Source organism: Thermobia domestica, chromosome 17 (genome assembly GCF_964235325.1).
Source record: "Thermobia domestica chromosome 17, izTheDome1.hap1.1, whole genome shotgun sequence".
Taxonomy (NCBI): domain Eukaryota; kingdom Metazoa; phylum Arthropoda; class Insecta; order Zygentoma; family Lepismatidae; genus Thermobia; species Thermobia domestica.
Genome location: NC_137470.1, coordinates 102,595,112 through 102,615,502, shown reverse-complemented (window position 1 = coordinate 102,615,502; position 20,391 = coordinate 102,595,112). Strand labels below are relative to the sequence as shown.

The 20,391-nt window shown below is 36.2% G+C and overlaps 1 protein-coding gene across 1 annotated transcript in view; it reads left to right on the top strand.

The window, feature by feature from the left end:
* Positions 1-20,391, top strand: part of LOC145673925 (uncharacterized) — a 1,349,238-nt gene that overhangs the window by 279,166 nt on the left and 1,049,681 nt on the right. The gene's annotated exons all lie outside the window — the stretch shown is intronic.

Here is a 20,391-nt window from a genome sequence, read left to right as displayed (position 1 = left end):
AGGATTGGGTTTTGTTCAGTCTTTTCATTAACCCTTTCTATACATACAACATTTATACAAAATGTTTAGCTTTAACGCCTATTTATATCGTAGAGGGGAGTATAAAAATCAAGCCCCTTTTCCAGCTGTAGGGTCACATTTCTTTAGACTAATATGAATCTCTAAATTTCATTACTACAAGTAACAGTATATTTCTAGGTTATAGTAGAAAAAAAAGTAATGAGTGGAGAGAGTTATAAGGGAAGTTATTTGTATGTTACCGAATATCGTATGTTTAATAAGATGAATTTGTCTAAAATGGGCAGGGCACGTTACTAACATAGGAGTTACACATGGACTTCTTGTAGATTTTTAATGGGAAATATGTTAATAAGAAATATTTGGATCGGTTCAGATGAAGGTGAAAGGGCAATATAGAACAAGACCTAAGGAGGGATGTACCAATAATCCTCAGTAGATTGTATTGGCAAGTAAAATGCAATTATGAGGTTTGTTTATGTGAAGATTAACTTGTGTCTACTTAAGATTTGGATTTATTTAGATAACTGGATAAGAGTTTCGTTCTGAAGTATTGTAACATATGCTCAACAATGTAATTTATTTGATGCAGTTTTTTTCTGGTAGCATTGAAACAGTAGAAAATTCTACTTTAGTAAAGTACTGCTGTTTGTGCTTAGTATGGCATGAAGATATTTTGCTACAGAAATGATTTCGATAAAAACAAAATATTTTTTTCGACTTAAGTAATCAATACCAATAGTAATATCCATATGAATATTGTATAAGCGATGCATACCATTAAACATTTTTTCTGGGTGTTTTAATTAGCATATAAGTTACTTAAGAAGCTAAAGGATAATAACAGAGGTTAGTGTGTATTTTTCGCTTTCAACTTCCTTATTCGTTTGTTACTCGTCCTCGTTTCTTACATGCATGAGTTTTATGGCTGTCCTAGTTTATATGTATTGGCTAAAGGAGGAAGAACCTCTTACATGTCAAGCAAAACGTTATTGACTAAGATCAGTTACCGTGTCCCGTTATAGGAGTGCATAGAGTGAGATTCTATATGTTTGTTCCCAATATCTTGCTGTTTAGGGACAAAGTGAAAAGAGCCACAGCTATTTGTCATCCGAAGACCAGCCAATACTTATGTTTGTACAGGAAAGTATAAAGTGTCCAACTTCCTTCCCTTCATTTGTTTTACATTGACTACATATAATTTCTTCTAAATCTGATCTATTAACGAGATTGTCCTCATCCTCAGCTGACTTCTCCTGAGGAGCTGTCAAATGTACGTGTTGTTTCAACCTATCCGTAGCTAAGTTAGCTATGTTCCATTTCTCATTTTCGTTTCTTTCTCTTTTTTAAAGTGCACTCTAAATGTTGTTTTCTATTTGACTTAGAGTAAATGGAAATTGGACGAGTCATGATAACTTATTGTCTAATTGAGAATGAATTGCCAATGGAGAACATTGAAAGAGACGATTAACCAATTCAGTATCCGAAACAATTTCCAGATATTCCTAAAAGAGCTGGTATGTCATTACTCGTATAACTTCCATTTACTATATTTGACATACATCTAGGACAGTCTTGAGGAGACTGTTATAATCAGTAAGACAGGAATTGTTCTATATGTAGCCAGCCACTAATATACGTTATATGTATAGCAGTATTTCAATTTCGGAAAATTTGGTACTTCACTCGATGTATGTCCAGTAGGATGTCTCACTTCCACCAACTTCGCTCACTCAAACAACAGCCTACGTAAAACAAATGAACAAAATCTACGAAATTTAATCATAAAGGGAGTTCCAAAATTGTGCACAGCCGAAAGTACAAAAAATCAATTTTTGAATCGCCCTGGTTTTAAAACTTCGACAACTAGCTGCAGTAGTTCGACAAATTAATCATCTACTTTCAGAAGTGTATTCTGATTCCTGCAGAATGATTTTTGAAAAGCTTGTGTATAGTGACTGTTTTTGAGAGAAGTCACTTAGGCAAATATTTCGGCGCACGCCGCACTTATCGAGTAATGTAAACATTTTTACGAAATCCAAAAAATATCTTCTGTTTCTCCTATGTCTTCGAGTCTTAGACCATTCAACGATAACCTTTTCTTCTTAAAACGCAGGTAGTTACGGATATCATGATGGACAAAGTAAATGCATAAAATAGATTCTTGAGGACATTTTTTAAATAAGTGTTGCGTGACACTATGAAAACAACCAAGCAAATTTGAAGACAGTTCTTCAGTAAATCTGATTGTTCTGACCCTTCAAAATATATTCCTGGCGCCACTAAATGAGGCCAGGGGCACACCCACTAAAGGGGTGGTTTACCCGGGTGCGGATCCCTGGAAATATTCATAATTCATTTTTAAACAATACTTGTATTTTGTGTGCATTAGGGCGCACTTATATAGGGTCCACCAAACGGCCTTTCGACTTTGGATTCTTCCTCCCCAAAAATATGGGTGCACTTCTGCATTAGAGCATGACTTTGACAACAAAAGGTCAAGTGTGCTGATTCTGAGTTTGAAGATCTTTTGGCAATGGCTCTCCTTGTTTGAGGGTCCAAAACGGACATACAAAGGCTATTGAAATGTACAGAATGGATTCTTGGCAACTCCATTGACAGACTGCTCACGACTTGAAAAACGGTCAACAAAATCAAGAGTGCTAATTTTAATCCGAAGACTATTTTTCAATTATTATTATTATTATTATTATTATTATTATTATTATTATTATTATTATTATTATTATTATTATTATTATTATCGTTTTCTATATGAAAATCGTTAAAGTCACCATGATAAACAAATATTGCAAATGTAAAAGTGACTTACTTCTGCAGTTTTATTTCTATTTTTATTTTATTTTTTGTTATTTCATTATAAATGTCGATTTAGTATTTATACATTACAGCAATATTACTAATACCTTTCTTGAAAGAAGCCTCAAGTTAAGGTGATCCGAGTAATATTGTAGCATAAAAGAAAATTGTTTCACACAGTAGGGTCAGAGCATGCTGCAACATTCATCCAAGTGTCTGTCCTAGCTTCACGTTTCTTAAATGTGTAAATAAAGTTCGAATAACAACCCTCAGAGTATTTTCTTTTCTTTTTTTCTCTTTGTCGGAATACTGCGTTCTTAGTATTTGTTAGAGATGCCTGTGTCTCCACCGAGAGTTGATGTTCCATTCCTTCACGTCCTTATGTACATGTTGAACCAGAGACAGTTCTGAATCATATTTATTTGTATAACTACAAGATTGAACATCTTTTTTCATTTTATATAGAGGATTTTTTCATTAATTTCATTATTAATATTGTAGTTCTTCAAAAAAAAAAAAACATGTATGCCTGATAAACTTTTGTATTTATCGAGGATATTATTTGTCCATTTTTGAGATACCAGAAGCTTTCTCTGATAAATGGAAACAACAACACTAGGTCGAGTTCCAAGTTCAGCTAACCTTGATAAGAACAGAGTTTCGGTCAATGGTTTTCTTTATCAAACTGTTAAGTTTGAGTTGTGCCATGAATTGGTAAATGCTTTTCAAGAAACTCGAATTTTCTACTATGAGGTAGTGGTGTCAACAGATATTTACTCAAGCCGAGATTTATGTCTTTGGAGGTCGGGAGCTAATAACATTGCTTGGCCCATATTGACTAAAAGTGACAAGATTCAGTGAGAGAATAATAAAACATAAAGAGGTAGATAAGATACAGTATATTCAAAGATATGTCCCATAAAATATCATCATAAGTTGTTTCACAAGTTGTGCAATTTATATTTATTTTTAGAATGTATGGTCTTGTTCAAAAAGATTTTCAACATTCAAAGTAGATTTGCCGTAGCCAGTGGATAATCTAGACTGCGCGGGAGAAACAGTCAATAGACTTGTTTTCAGGAGGCGATTTTTTTACTAGATCAAAAGATCCAATATATTTTAGGCAAAAATTTTCTTGTAGGCCTTATATCCGGAGAACTACATATAGTGTAGCCAAACCCCAAATTATCACTTAATGATGTGCTAATTCCTTTTAAAAAAAACTCGATTTAGGCGCCGTTCAGCATTTGTTTGGCCCTTGATCCAAAAAATTCAATATATTTCATTTAATCAGAAATGTTCTTGTACAGAACTACATGTAGTGTAACCAAAACCAAACTATCACTTAATTCAGTATGATTAGCTAGTTCAGTAAAAAAAAAAAAAAAAAAAAAAAAAAAAAAAAAAAAAAAAAAAAAACACGAACACTCGATTTAGAGGCCGTTCAAAAGTTTTGTGGTCACTGATCCAAAAACTAATTCTTGGCAAATATCGCAATCTTTTGATGCTGTTTTGGGATCATTCCTAAGATTCTTGTTTTACCAATTATGAATCACTTATACTAACAGTACCAAGACGCATTTATTCAACTCACGTTTAGAATTGACTTATACCAAGTTAACCGGAGGTGGAGCATGACACATAGATCTCCAATTTTGACTTATTTCATTTTGGCCAATTTCTGACTTATACTGTCCCTCACGCGCAATCTAGAAATAATGTAATTTAAATCTTATATTATAGACTTTGAGAGAGAGAGAGAGAAAGCAAGAAAGAAATACAACTAAAGTGTAATTGTAGAAATACTACGGGTATGACTCTTAAGAAAAAAAGTGAACATCGCCAGACTTGTCAACGTAACTGTACAATAAAAATTACAAATAAACAAATAAAATAAGTCTGCTTTAAAAATGTTTTTCTTTGTATGTGTATTGTTTTCAAATCCAATCAGCAATTTAAAGAGAAAGATCAGTCACATGATCGTCTTTCCAAAGTCATTCTTAATTCTCATTGGGGGCCCTGTCAAATAGGAGGTTCGGGAATGAAGTTTCTCTTAAATCTGCTCGTGCGCTTTGCTTTTAACGCGTGGAGGGACTTTGTTCAGAGGTGATTCAAGGTAAAATGAGAGTTTGTATCATATATAGGGCGAGTCTGAAACAGTGCTGCATTTTGACTGGTAGATCGAGTTAATTTAACGTCTTTTCAACATCTATACTCTAGACTTGCTTACGTGTACATGTTACATTACTATTACTAATTAAGACATGTAGAATCTAATAACATCATAGCCGAGCTCAAAAGTGAAAAGGCCTTAAAGTTGATTTGTGAACGATTATGTAGCTTTGCTGTTACTGTATTATTCTACTGTAATGTACTAATATTGAGAATATAGCACTTATCGTAAGCTCTTACTAGAATATTTTTGTTTCAAATCAAAGCCCGATCGTCGAGAGGTACTACCATGCTAAAGCACGCTAGTGTATTTCAGAAATCCTTTACAAATTTAAGTTCGTTGTACAGTCACCCACATAAGTACCTGGACCCCTGACTGTTATAATTCCATTACTTAGGTACTGGTACTTATGTTGGTGATTGTAATACAAATCCTGGTACTTATGTTGGTGACTGTAATACAAATACTACTTTTTTGTTTATTTAATTTGTGCCAGGAGCATCATTTTACGTCTCCCTTGGGAGGAGTAATATCCTCCACCGACATAAGTAGTTGTACGTTTTTCTTAAGCATATTACTATAATATTGAGTTATGTATATGTAACTAAAGGCGTAGTAGTTTCCCCTAATGATGCCTCTAATGCTGCTTATTTGCTAAAGTGAACTTATTCTCTGATATCATTGATTAAGCATGTATGTAATAGGTAAGGCTACTTACAAAATTCATTAGTCACATTTAAAAAGTTAGACTTCTACCTTTTTTCTTCACACATCTTTCAAGCTGAACTATCTTTTGACCAAACTTGCCTTGCAAAATGTGATCTATCTGAATTCAGTTTTCTTGAAATCTGTTTTCGTTGTTACTTTCGTAGCTTAAACAAGATTAATTGAATAGTAGTAAAGTAGTCCAAATTTTGGTCTGATTGTTCCATTTAAATCGCAAATTCTTTTTTTTCATCTTTTTGTATATTTATCACTACGAATAATAGTTCCATTATGTTTGAAAATAGCAAAATTTCGTTTAGGAAATTCAAATATTGAAATATACTGTACTATATATTTCTTTGCAACTCTTAATTGCTAACTGGCGGTCTTATGTTCTCTGTGGAGGAGAAACATTGTTTCTAAATTAAAGCGAATTAATTAAAAACTAGTTGAACCTGCGCTTTCTACACAGCGCATCATTCACATATGAGCATGAATCTATTGTCATTCCTCAGAAAATTAATATTTGTAAGGCATTTCTAATAAATATACAAGCTGCAGTAAAGTGTTTATACTTACATTTATTTTTTGTCTGTTGTATTTTTACTTTATTTGTACTTTGATTTTTTATCTTTTTTATCTTGTCTCGTTTTGTCTGCAGCTTGCTTATTTTATTTTACTTTCTTGCCTATTTTATTTTAGAATAATGGTATCGTATTAAATATTATGTTAATAAGGCTATTGTAGGATTGTAATCCTGTATGCCTTTTCCCAATAAATAAACAAATAAATAAATAAATAAACATCTGTACATGTCCATTTATAGACACAAGTAAAAGATGTCTTGATAAAAAAAAACAGCAAGGGGTATACTAAAGGGGAGATATTTTCGATTATTTTTTCAATATTTCGCACCGTTTCCAAGATTGAGCCTACTTCCCGTTGGGGTTTTTAATTCATATATGATCAGTGTTTTCTTTCTTCTTGTATACAGTATGTAATAAACAAATATATTACATACACAATTAATTATAATGTCAGTGATATTTGGTGTTCATAGTTATCATGCGTTTTTCATTATCGTTTGGCCACGAAACAAACGCCTGAGAGATATACAACCCCTGCATACAATATTATGGTGTTGGAATGTATAGCTCAAAGGATAGGATGCTTTACATTTTTAAAATTTCAACATTTCCTTAAAAAAATGAAATAAAGAAATAACGGTAATGTTTTTTTTTAATATTTAGTTAGAACTGTACAATCTACACTAGTGATGAGCAAATGCAAGACCAAGACCAAGACCGGGGTGGTCTTGGTCTTGGTCTTGGTCTTGCACATCCAGTCTTGGTCTTGGTCTTGCACTGGAATCCTTGGTCTTGGTCTTGGTCTTGGTCTTGCACACCCAGTCTTGGTCTTGGTCTTGGTCTTGCATGCAAGAGTCTTGCAAGTCTTGCATTTAAGAAATCTGAAGCATTTCGTAGGTAAATTTTACTATGGATATAAGGGATAATAAATTCTACAATGCGACAATAGTAACGGAGATACAATGTATATTTCTAAATGTAATATAGTTTAACTTAGTGTAAGTATGATGATAGTGTACAACATAGGTGATGGCCTTTATTTTTTTAATGGGTGCCCACGCTTTACTACTTATAAGATATGCCTAAATCACAACGTTTCGTAATCTGTTTATATTTTTTAACAGATCCAACACTCCAGTGGTTCCCAAACTGGGGAGGCTACCCCTGAGACACATGAAAGAAAATCAAGACGGCACAGATTATTGAAATGCCATGAATTGCAAAATTATTTTTACACTTTAAAAGTGTCAGATTTTTCTTTTCAACCACGATTAGCTAATCCTTGTATTAAACAAAACTCCAATTAAATATTGAGATTTTGTTTTAATGATTCCAATATGTACTCTATTGGGCATAAACATGGACATTACGCAAAAGCGAATAAAAAAATGCATGCTTTCGAAATGTGGGCATGGAGAAAAAAGGAGAGAATTTGCTGTGTTGAACGTAAAACGAATGAGAAGGTGTTAGAAATATTAGCAGTAGGGAAAAAAGAAGAATTTTAGATATTGTTAAAGAGGAGGAAGAGGAACTGGTTAGGATATTGGCTGAGGAGCAACTGTATTATGAGGGACGTGCTAGAGGGTATTGTAGATGGAAAGAGAGGAATGGGAGCGAAGGAGACTGTAGTTGAAAGAAGGTATTAAAACAGAAAATTGCTACGTCAAGACGGAAACTAGCTGAGGCCTACCGAACGTCGAACTTTCTCTGTTACAGCAAGTAACCTGCCAATGGCAGAATAGCTATGATGATGATGATGTGTTTAGCAATACTGACCAAAAAAGAGAGAAAATTAAAAATAATAATAATTATTATAATCAAACCTCTTAATGAAAACTGAAAATCACTCAACTGTCTATGTCTGGTATAAACTCAATTTATATGAATACTTTCGACCTGTATTAGAAATACAAAATAACGGCATCATACTCCAAGTTATTTGAAGTCTCACTTGTGAATATGGATTACTAGCATCAATTACCCACTTCGTTGGGTTAAACTAATATATATATATATATATATATATATATATATATATATATATATATTTCGTTAGTCAGTTACTTTTTACTATTAGTAAATCGCTCTCTGATATCAATCATTTTCGATTATTTTTATATTTCTCTCCCCTCCTTCTCCCCAAGCTACGGGGCTGAATTTGGATTTAAACAGCATCGGAAGTGTCACTGCTTATCTCATCGACCCCCTAAACTATAGATTCCACTCTAATATCGGCCATTTTCGATCATTTTAGATATCTCCCCCCCTCCCCTAAGCTACACTATCAAAGTGATATAGCAGAAACCAATCTGAGGTCAGAACCTCATCTATGTTGAAAATTTGATCGAGATCGGTTGGGTGGTTCAAGAGTTATTAAGTTTCATTTATTTTTGTTCACTTCCCCTCCCCTCCTCCTCCTCTAAGTTCTACTGTGAAAGTAATATGACAAAAAACACCCTAAGTCCGAACCTCACTTATGTTGAAAATTTGATTGAGATCGATCTGCTTGCTCAAGAGTGATGAAGTTACAAAGACAGTCACATGTTTTTATTTTTTACATGTATCCCCCTCCTGCCCCTCCCCTACGTTGCACCATCAAAGTAAAATTATAAAAATCTCTCCAGGCCTTAACTTCATCTATGTTGAACATTTGATCAAGATCGATCAGGTGTTTCAAAAGTTATTAAGTTTTCTTACATATTATATATTATACCGAACCTTATACATGTTAAAAATTTGATTGAGATCGCTTCAAGAGTTGTTAAGTCACAAACTTATCACTTTTATTTCTATTTGTATTGATTTTTGTATATCTTCCCCTCCTCCTCCTCCCCTACGTTGCTCCGTCAAAGTGAAATGATGAAAACACTCCCAGGCTCAAACTTCATTTATGTTGAAAATTTGATCGAGATCGGTCAGGTGGTTCAAGAGATTAGTAGTCACAAAAATAGTCACTGTCAATTTTATAATATAGATTTATTATTGTAGTATAATATTATATCGCTCAATCCTCGATGTGCCGTATGCATAAGGAGGCTAAAAGTTATATTAATAAACAATTATTCAACGTACAAGCATCCGTCCAAACTTGCCAACGTACAAGCATCCAATCAAATTGCGGGCACATGCACTAAGTTTTTGTCAGTGTCATGAAAATGTTATTTCGATATTAATTTTATGAGCACACATTAAAAATTTCCAACGGATGCTTGAGTCTCGGAGCCAAGGCCATACTCATGAGTCGACACCTATGGTGTACGGTATTACCGATGTTCAATGCTACATTTCTCTTTAGTTTTGGAAGAAGAACACCACTAATACGCTTTGAAATGAAATGAAGTATCTAGTTTAACGTTCCACAATTATGCATCAAGGATAAGGGAGACGGTAATGATGAGAAACGACTGAAATGGTGGAATGAAGAAAGTAGGAGGAAACAGAAAAACACCGAGAAAATCCACGCACACAGTGTTTGTCCACTAAAAAAGCTCACATTACGCAAGATGACACCCGTGTGCATTGGAAACGAGCAATATCTACAGAAAACGCGAACAATCAATTCAGAAGTCGACATACTGTAGCTATATGCTACAGGGTCAGATCGACTCACACGGATTGCATCAACTACTGGGGCACATTCACTCCAGCAGCATTTTTACTGAAGCCAAGAAATCCATCTCCTTCTTTTTTACATTCTATATAAAAAAAATCAAGTAGTCGGTACTTGTGCAAGACTCTTGCACAAGAGTCTTGGTCTTGGTCTTGGTCTTGCAGGTATGGTCTTGGTCTTGGTCTTGGTCTTGCACCCCTTGGTCTTGGTCTTGGTCTTGCATCGGGATACCTGGTCTTGGTCTTGGTCTTGGTCTTGCTTGCAAGACTCTTGCAAAAACTGCAAGACCAAGACTCTTGCGCTCATCACTAATCTACACAATATTTGGAATTGACCAGTGAAACGTTTCTAGCGCTTGTGGTTTTCGAGATATCATCGTCCAAAGGATTGGACATAAACATATAAATCTAACATTTTAATAGATAGATTAGCTGAACCTGCGCTCTCTACACAGCGCATCATTCACATATGAATTTGAATCTCCTTTTCATTCCTCACAACATCTGTATATGTTCCTGTACAGACACAAGTAACGGACGTTTTGATTAAAAATATCGGCACAGGGGGAACATAAAGGGGAGATTTTTTGTCATTTTTTTAATATCTCGCACCGTTTGCAAGATTTAAACCTTTATACGGTTGGAATTTCTAATTCCTGTATGATGAGTGTTTTCTTTCAACTTGCATGCAGTATGTAATAAACAAAGACATTACATACAATTAGTTATGTCAGTGATACATGGTGTTTATTGAACAAAACACTCCAAGCAATCAAGATTCATCTTAGACTGGAGAAATTGTTATCCTTCGTTTTTCATTATCATTTGGCTCGGAAACAAACGCCTGAGAGATATACAACCCCTATATAGAATTATATGGTGTTGGAATGTATAACTCGTAGGATATGATGCTTTTATTTTAATTTCAACATTTCCAGTGTATCCCTAAAAATGTACCTAATAAAGACATAATGGCCATGGTTTTGTAAATATTCAATTAGAACTGGACAATCTACACAAAATTTGGGATCGACCAGGGAAAATGGCATGTTTCTAGCACTTGTGGTTTTCGAGATCTCATTGTCGAAAGGATTGGAGACAAACATATAAACTTCTCTTTGGAGATAAACATATAAACCTAGCATATTAATATATAGACCTGCGCTCTCTACACAGCGCATCATTCAGATATGAGTATGAATCTCCTTGTCATTCCTCACAACATCTCTACATGTCTCTTTTCAGACACAAGTGAAAGACGTTTTGATAAATATCGGCAAAGGATAATACCATAAAGGGGAGATTTTTTTTTTTCGATTTTCAATATCTCGCACCGTTTGCAAGATTTGAGCCTACTTCCAATTGAAGTTTCTAATTCATGTATGATCATCATTTCTTTTCTTCTTGCATGCAGTATGTAATAAGGAAATACGTTACATACACAATTAATTATAATGTCAGTTATATATGGTGTTCATTGGGGAAAACACTCCAAATAATAAAGATTCATTTTAGACTGTAGAAATGGTTATCCTTCGTTTTTCATTATTATTTGTTCATGAAACAAACGCCTGAGACATATACAGCCCCTATTTACAACTGTGTGTTGTTGGAATGTATAATGCGTAGGATATGATGCTTTTTTAAAAATTTCAACACTTCCAGTATACTCGTAAAAATTTAATAAAAAATAATGGTCATCTTTGTTAAATATTCAATTAGAACTGGGTAATCTATGCAAAATTTTCAATCGATCGGTGAAAACGTCATATTTCTAGGGTCTGTAGTTTCCGTGATCTTATTGTCGAAAGGATTGGCCACAAACTTATAAACGTCCACAAACATATACCGGTAGTTTAAAATAACTTCAAAGACGGCAGCACAATGCATTTACATTGATTTTGGAGAAGACTTATTAAAATACAAAGCCTTTGAACAATAATTTTAAATCATAAACTGTATCAGTGGCGGATCCAAGTTGCGGGGCGATCGCCACCCCCAGAAGAGGAAAGTCTTTTATTCTATATATAAATTAAACCCATCCCAGAGTTTGGAGCTATTAAAAGTAGCTCTAAGTAGCAGTATTACAACCCACCGCCCTCCCCAGAAGTCCGCCGTGGATCCGCCCCTGAACTGTATAAAAAAGATTTATTTAAAAAGTTTATTTAAAATACACATATTTTAAAACATTTGTCTTTATCAAACGTGAAATCACAAATAACCATAAATGAAGAGTTTGAAATCCAAAGTAAGAATTTGGAGTTCAGGCGAGAGATCCTTAAGACCTTAGCAATTATTATAATGTAATAAAGAACTTATACGAGACCATCACACAATCCCTTAAATCCTCCATTTATGCAGCACTCTTCCCTAAGAGAGGGCGTAACCCTCTAAAAGGGTGCTAGTCATTATGACTAGCTATGAACGAACGAACAAAACGTTTCCATTATGTATACATAGGATCTGCCATCTCACATCCCATTTGTCCGTATTGTGGCGTTCCACAGGGCTCTATGCCCTCAGTCCACTCTTATATATACACTGTGTGCCTCGGATATACCTAAACCTATGCAAAACATGTACTTATTTCAATATGCCGATGGCGCGACCTTCCTAGTTCTTGGCAAAACTATGCATCAGATTAGCATGAGATTACAATCCACTCTCAGTGAATTTATGCAATGGTGTAAAACTTGGAAACTTACTATCAATAGCGATAAAACATAAGCGTTAGTCTTTTTACCTCCGAAACGCCGCTCCAAGGTTCATCGCAATCCGCGAAACCTCAATGTCACGCTTAATGAACATTCTCTGCAAACAACATCTACAGCAACATATCTCGGGGTTGTATTCGACACAAAACTCAATTGGAAGGCTCATCTTGAAAAAATATCACAAAAGGCTAATATCCGGCTCAACCTTCTACGTCGGCTAACTGGAACTACTTTTGGATTAAACGCCCCATTGCTACTAAATACATATAAAATGTTCCTTAGGCCTATCTTAACGTTTGGTCACATTGCTTGGTGCAATGCTCCAACAAAGTTCTACGACCGTTTATCGATATTGGAACGCCATGCCATTCGACTTGCATATCGTATAAAGTTACCATATCCGAACTTCCTGACATATGAACATATCAATTTCCCTCACCTTATTCAACATGTTGCCGACCTTCGTTTGAAATACATACTATCCCCCCTATCAGCCTCCCATCCATTACTTCTTGATATTTTACAAGCTGATGCGGAAACTGACGCACTGTATAAATATTTACATTCAGCATTAAACATTCTTCTCACGTTATATCTAAAAACCACACATCCTGCAGCTGAAGAACACGACATCTTTAATATATATCATATACCCGATCATCTTCTTCATTTGTTTCCATTGTAGCACAATGTCTGACTTCAACATTAACCTTGGGCTGCCCCCTTGTTTCCATCAGTCTCGAGTCGCCCCGAGACAAGAACTAACCTGCCTTCGTATACCTAACACTGTGTTTGTGACTGTGGCGTGTATGCACTGCATTTCGTTTTACATCATCATCTTTATTTCATAAAAGCACAACACATTGTTTCTATACCAAAGTTTTTTTTTTCTGTTTATACCTGCACCATTTAGATGTTTGTAGCTTTCTTGTATGCGCATTTCTATTTATTCAGTCATCTAATATTTTGTTTATTATAAATTTTCAGCACTGTTTGTTTATAAAACTACTCTTAGACCATCCTACATGATTTAATCCGTCAATGTCGTAAATACTGTGCCAAAGAGAGGGCGTAACCCTCTAATGGCTAGGGTTAGGAGACATACTCCAAAGGCATTTATTCTTTTGAAACCACAAATTGATGAATAAAGTAAAACCTACCAATCCCTAACCCTATTACACTAAAAAAAAAAAAGCGTTTTCATTCCGATCTTTCAGGATTCCGATATCACTATCGACCTTATCAGCTGTGACGTACACCTGAATTGTCACATATTCAAAGCAACGAGAAAATTATTTTACTGAAAATGTATTATATTTTATGGCATAAAAGCACTATGTACAGGGCGTAACATATACACACACATTTTCACAGCAACAAATATTGGAAATGTCACCCATGATCCTCCAAACATGCTTGCACACGTTTCTTCTTGTTCTCAAATACTTTCACAAGTTGTTCGTGTGGAATGCCATGAGCAAAATCTCGAATAGCTGTTTCGAGTTCTTGGAGCGTGCGGGGGTTCCCTTTATAAACAGAATTCTTTGCATAACCCCAGAAGTAAAAATCCGAAGGAGGCAAGTCAGGAGACCGCTAACTAGATATTCGTTGTTCCAAAGTTAACACAATTGTTTCAGAGACCGCTTACTAGATGCAACAATCACTTCAACGTCACTTTGCCGACTGGAATCTAAGAAAGGAATTTCACGCAAGGCGATAATATAGCAGTGTTGCAAACCTTCGCATAAAATTTTATTTCATGTGACTGAATTCGACTTTGACTTGCCACGATTCAGATGTATAGAGACTTTTGAACGCTCTGTATATGTATTTTAAAGTGTATTACCATATAATGATGGAAAAGTGTAATAAGGCATTTGCGTGTTGTTTTTCCGAATGAAGTTTAAAATTTAAAAGAAAAATGTATGAAGAGATTTGATTCCTTGCTCATGAACATCTTCAAATTCTGTCTGAAAAATATTGTGTGATCAGATTATTTAACAACAAATTTGCAAAACAAATAAATAGAAATGATAATATTTACCATAGTAATGAAAGATGAGGCTTGTTTTCCAAAAATTATATTGAAACTGTCTCTAAATGAAGAGCTTATATTTTCCGTGGCAATTAAAACGCACCTCCTGCAGCTTTCTTAACTCGAAGACAAGACAACCAATACGTACTCACGCAACGGCAAATTGTATGGCATCATTTTTTTCTATGAACCAGTAATACATACAATAACTTTAAATTTCCAAATTAAACTATATACGTTAATGGATCACTTCAAAAAGACGAGGGGGCAACTGCCCCCTCTGCCCCTCTAATCGCCGCCCTTGCCTCACCTGATTCACTGTGTACACATACATCAGGCCGGAGTGCCTGCATCTTCATCATGGTGTCTCAACCTTTGGCTGGTCGTCATTTCAATCTACCACCTGTTCTCCTTGCCCCCTCCTGGCCATATCACTTCTTTACCATTCTTTCAATATATAGCCACCACATTTCATACCTATATTATAATGGCAGATATTAATTTACATAGCCGTTCTGACGCACAGCGAGACCGCTTTCATATCCTTATCACCAGTCACACAACCGGCATAATATTTCCTCTACCGAAACCTACTCGCCCCGACAGTCAAACTACCCCAGACGTTGTCGTATTCTCCTCTAATCTCGATTCTCAGTTTACGGTCGATGTTCTAGACCTCATAGGCAGTGACCACGCTCCCATCAAGCTACAACTTCATTCGAGACCAGCTGGCATCGATCATTCCGCCACCTCTACCCGTACTACGTTTCGTTTTGATCGAGCAGATTGGGCAAAATACTGACTCTGTATAGAGGAAACCGTCAATACTGTCTCGCCGCCTGCTTCCGAGGCCGAACTATATTCTTGTGTGGATACTATCACAAATGTTATCATCTCTGCTACAACCCAATATATTCCTACGTCTCAATGTTCTTTCTCTCGCCCTCCCCTTCCTCCACATTACCTTCCTCTCATCAAGCGCTCCCGTCAGCTATACAGAGATTATTTACATACTGGCATACATACAGAGATTATTTACATACTGAGTCCCTGCAACATCATCGTCAACTTCTTCGCACAGTCCTAAATTACCTTAAGGCATACAAACTACGCTCTTGAATCAAAACTTGTAACCAACTAGGCACTAGCAAACACACCAGTCAGTACTTGAAGCGCTTCAAGATCCTTACTGAGCAGAACACTCGTACCATCTATCCTCTCATAGACCAACATCAACCTCTACATACTGACCTCGAAAAAGCCAACGCCTTTCCTCATCATCTACAGGGTATCTTCACTCCTCTCCCGCCTGTAAATCCACACCGCCCACATTCAGTTGATCGTCTTAATCTAAACACTCCTCTGCTTCAATCACATGTCGACCATACTCTTCCTGACACTCCTTTAACATCACCGATAACAGTACCGGACATCACCTCCATTCTCGTTAACAAACGCAATACTCCTCCTGGCCTGGACAACGTTACATATCGCCAGATCAAAGAGAGTCCGTTCTCCCTTCTATACCTTCTATCGCTCATCTATACTTTCATACTACATACTGGTTACTTTCCCGCTCAATGGAAAACCTTGAAGACGCTTATGGTTTTGAAACCACAGAAACCTCCCTCCGACCCCACGTCATACCGCCCTATATAACTCATATCCACCTTTAACAAAATGTTTGAACGCATTATAGTCAAACACTTACATATTTTTCTGTCGTCTAGAAACCTACTCCTCTCTCAACAAGCCGGCTTCCGTCCATATAGTATCAACGATCAACTTCTCAGGCTCAGTAATTACATTACCACCCACTACAATACTTCTCGCCCTTCCTGTTTAATTCTTTTTGATCTCGAAAAGGCATTCGATAAGGTGTATCACCCTGCGTTGATCTATAAACTCAAAAAGTTTAAACTTCCTACATCTTACATCGGATTCATCTTCAACTTTATCACCTGTCGCCTGGCCTATGCTTGCATTAACTCCACCTTGTCTTTTCCTATATTCATCCACTCTGGTGTCCCTCAGGGCTCTGCATTTTCTTTCCTTCTTTATATTATGTTTGTCGCTGATTTTCCCCCTCTTCCAACAAATGTCCATCTGTTCCAACACGTTGATGATACTGCCCTCTTAGCCACGTGTAAAACTATTCATCAGATCAATGCATGTATGCAACAAGCCATCAATACATTTGTCACGTGGTGTCATCACTGGCGCTTGAAAATTAATGCATCTAAAACTCAAACAATAGTCTTCCTTTCCTCTCACGCTCGTTCCCGCATTCATCGCAACCCTACTCTTCTCAATCTTTCAGTTGACAGCACACCCTTAGTCCCTGCAAAAACAGTCAAATACCTTGGAATTACATTTGATCGCCACCTCACCTGGAAACCTCATTTAAAGACATTACTAGTAAAGCGTATATTCGCCTCATCTTACTGAAGCGTCTAACAGGTACTACTTGGGGACTTAAGGCCGACACGCTTTTGAAAACACATAAAGTGTTCCTTCGTCCAATCCTCACATTTGGTTTCACTGCCTGGCTGTCTGCTTCCTCTCAGTATTACGAAAAACTCAAAGTTCTCGAACGCCATTCCTTACGAATTACCTATCGAGTTAAGGTTCCCAGTCCCACCCGAGAACTCTACGAACGCCTCAGTTTTCCCCACCTTCTATACCATCTTGAAGACCTTCGCACCAAATACATCTGCCGCCGCCTTGCACTCAATCAACCCTTTCTCCATGATAATTTCGAAGCACATGCTCGCAATCCACCTCCATTGCTTACACCGGCTATTCCAACGCCTCTCGCTTTACGCTTTGATATTCACTCTTTACCGCTTTACTCTTTCTCCAGACCACCCAGATTTCGCTTACTACCAGCCATATTGCACTGATGAAATTCTACCTTTCATTTTGCCATCATGCACAGTGAAACCTATTGTATCTAACACAGCTCCCACCGTCTCTCATCAATGCCTAGTGTCTCACCTAGGCAAGAAGCTAACCTGCATCTGTCTATCTAACATTTACCCCTGTGATGTGATGTGAAGCACACTTCATTCTCATCCCTTAGCTTGTACCTTTCCTCATGATTATGATCAAAAGATCATAATGACCAAGGATGTAATAAAAATGTAATAAAAAATTAATAAAGCCGGTAATAACTTCAATTAATGCATAACCCCTACACTTCGAACCATCATTGTGCACAAACCCTTCTTGTTTAGATCACAACTATTCCCCTACAGAGGGCGTAACCCTCTTCGGGTAGTTGCTCACCAAAAGGTGGGCCGGTGAAAAAACAAAAACGTTTTTATTGCTATTGTAGCATTTTAATAGATAGATAGTGCTTGCATGTATAGAGCAGAGCGACTTCATTCATATACGAATTGTGGAAGTTTTGAGTTGTTAATTTTGTATTTTGCAGGGGTATAGCTAGAGTTTATTTTTACTACCTAGGTACATTTTTATTGCTACAGTCCTTTCAGCTATATATTTTCTCAGGCATCCACTATTCAGGTTTGACTCAGTTGCTATGCTAAACCCGGAATTGATGTGCTGTTATTGTTGTTCATGAGCTGTTTTCATTGTTTCTTGTGCACTCCCAAATACTAATTTATTGCTTAATTTTCTTAATTGCCTATTTGGAGAAGGACGTAATGTGAAACCGTTATAAACTGCGTTACTTGTTTGTAATCTAATTAGCAGATGCGTGCATGTATTCATCTCCCAAGGTTTATTTCACGCTGTGACAATACTAAAAGCAAATTGTCATTCTTTTGATTCTTTGAGTTTGCATCCCGGGGATAGAGTGGGGACAATAATTCTCTATCTAACAATAGAGTTTAACTTATTTATGAATTGTTGTTGTCAGCCGTTAACAATTAGCTTAATTTGTTGTGTGCAACCACGAGTAACCGTCAATTTTATATATAGTTTTGATAGATGAAAAGATAAATGTATTTTCCAGCTTTGTTAAATATAGCTAATTTTCCATCTTTTTTATTTTTTTAAAAAATATCAATTCTAATAATAATTTTATTAGAATGTACAATCTATAAAAGCAGTGGGAAAGAGCTTGCAGACAATCTTTTGGATCTGAAATTCAACAGAAATCTTCCTATAGTCATGGGTAGGGTTACCAGATGTTTCCTTTTATCCATACATATCCTCTTTTCCGTCTCTAAACTAGGGATGGGCAAAACCGGTTTTTATAAAAATCGGAAACCGGTTTCTAGAAAAACCGAAATTTCTTTTCTTCCAAAACCTTTGTTTTTTCGCCGAAACCGGTTTCGGTTTTCTCCAGAACCGGTTCGGTTTTCTTCAAAAACCCAGCTCGGTTTCTCACTAGAAATGAAAAAATTAAATCTTTGAGTTTTACGTCCCACGGTTATCCTAAAGGTGACGATGATGATGAGGAATGAATGAAATGGTGGAATGAAGAAAGTGGGAGGAAACGGGAGAACCCCGAGAAAACCCACGCACACGGTGTTTGTCCATTACAAAGTTCACTTGGCCGGGGCTGGGATCGAACCCGGGACCCCAAGCACCACGGGTGAACGCTCTACCACTGAGCCACCGCGGCCCCGGTTTCTCACTAGAGTAGAGTTTCGTAGTTCTCAGAAAACCTGATCGGTTTACAACAAGAATTGTTTCGTTTTTAAACATACTGGTTTTTAAGCATATCTATTTTGGTTTGCACTTCCTTTTTATGAGAATTTAGACACGGTTTCGAGCTTCTTTCATGTGTTCTCGACACATGCTACAATGCTGTAAAATCAATATACCGAAACTGGTTTCTGTAAAAAGAACGAACCAGTGTTTGGAGAAAACCAAAACCGGTCTTGAAGAAAACAAACCGGATTCTGTGAAAAACCGGTTTTGGAGAAAACCGATAACCGTTTTTTAAATTTTCGAAAACCGTTTTCGGTTTTCCTAAAAACCGGAAAACGAAAAATGGGTTTTCACACCCACCACTACTATAAACGTAAGCTAGGTTGGTTGTTAGGAAAATAAAATACCCTTTTTCTGGCAGTACAACTTCAACATGGGGTCAAGAGAATGTTATTTAGTATCAGCAATAGGAAATAAACTTTATAATTATGTTTTTGGTTGCAAGTATAAAATAAATATGAGTGTAGGCGAGATGAAAGTAGGCTAAATGAAAATTCCTTTTCCCCGAAAGTGACGTTCAACTATCTTATCTGCAGTCAATACCAAAGCGACTAAATTTTTCTATGCGAAATGGAGGGTTCTGATTTCTGGGTCTCTTTGTCAATTGCAATGCTGAACTTCTGTCAGGAAATTATTTTTTCCCTTTCACACTAAACAATTGAAGTCTTACAAAACGTAATGAATGAAGTGGCGACATTTTGGAAGTTGAATTTCTGTATATGCAAGTTATCTATGGACCAATGTAGTGTATCTAGAACATTTTTTTTTTTTTTTTTTTTGTATCTCATACCTACTAACTATAGCATCAAGTACCAGATTTCTCTAGGTGTCTGTGCCAACCAGCAAATGATTTGCAAATGATAAATTAAGGGGAACATGCATTAATGAACCTTTTATATGTTTCACTTCCTTTTGTTGTTGACCTCTTCCTAGCTAAATGACGAAAAAGTTTATTTATTCGCTGAATCCTCCTATAATCTTTAAAGGCTTCAAAACTGTTAGAAGTACGAAAATTTTAATCTCACGTTTAGATTGCTCGAGGCCCAG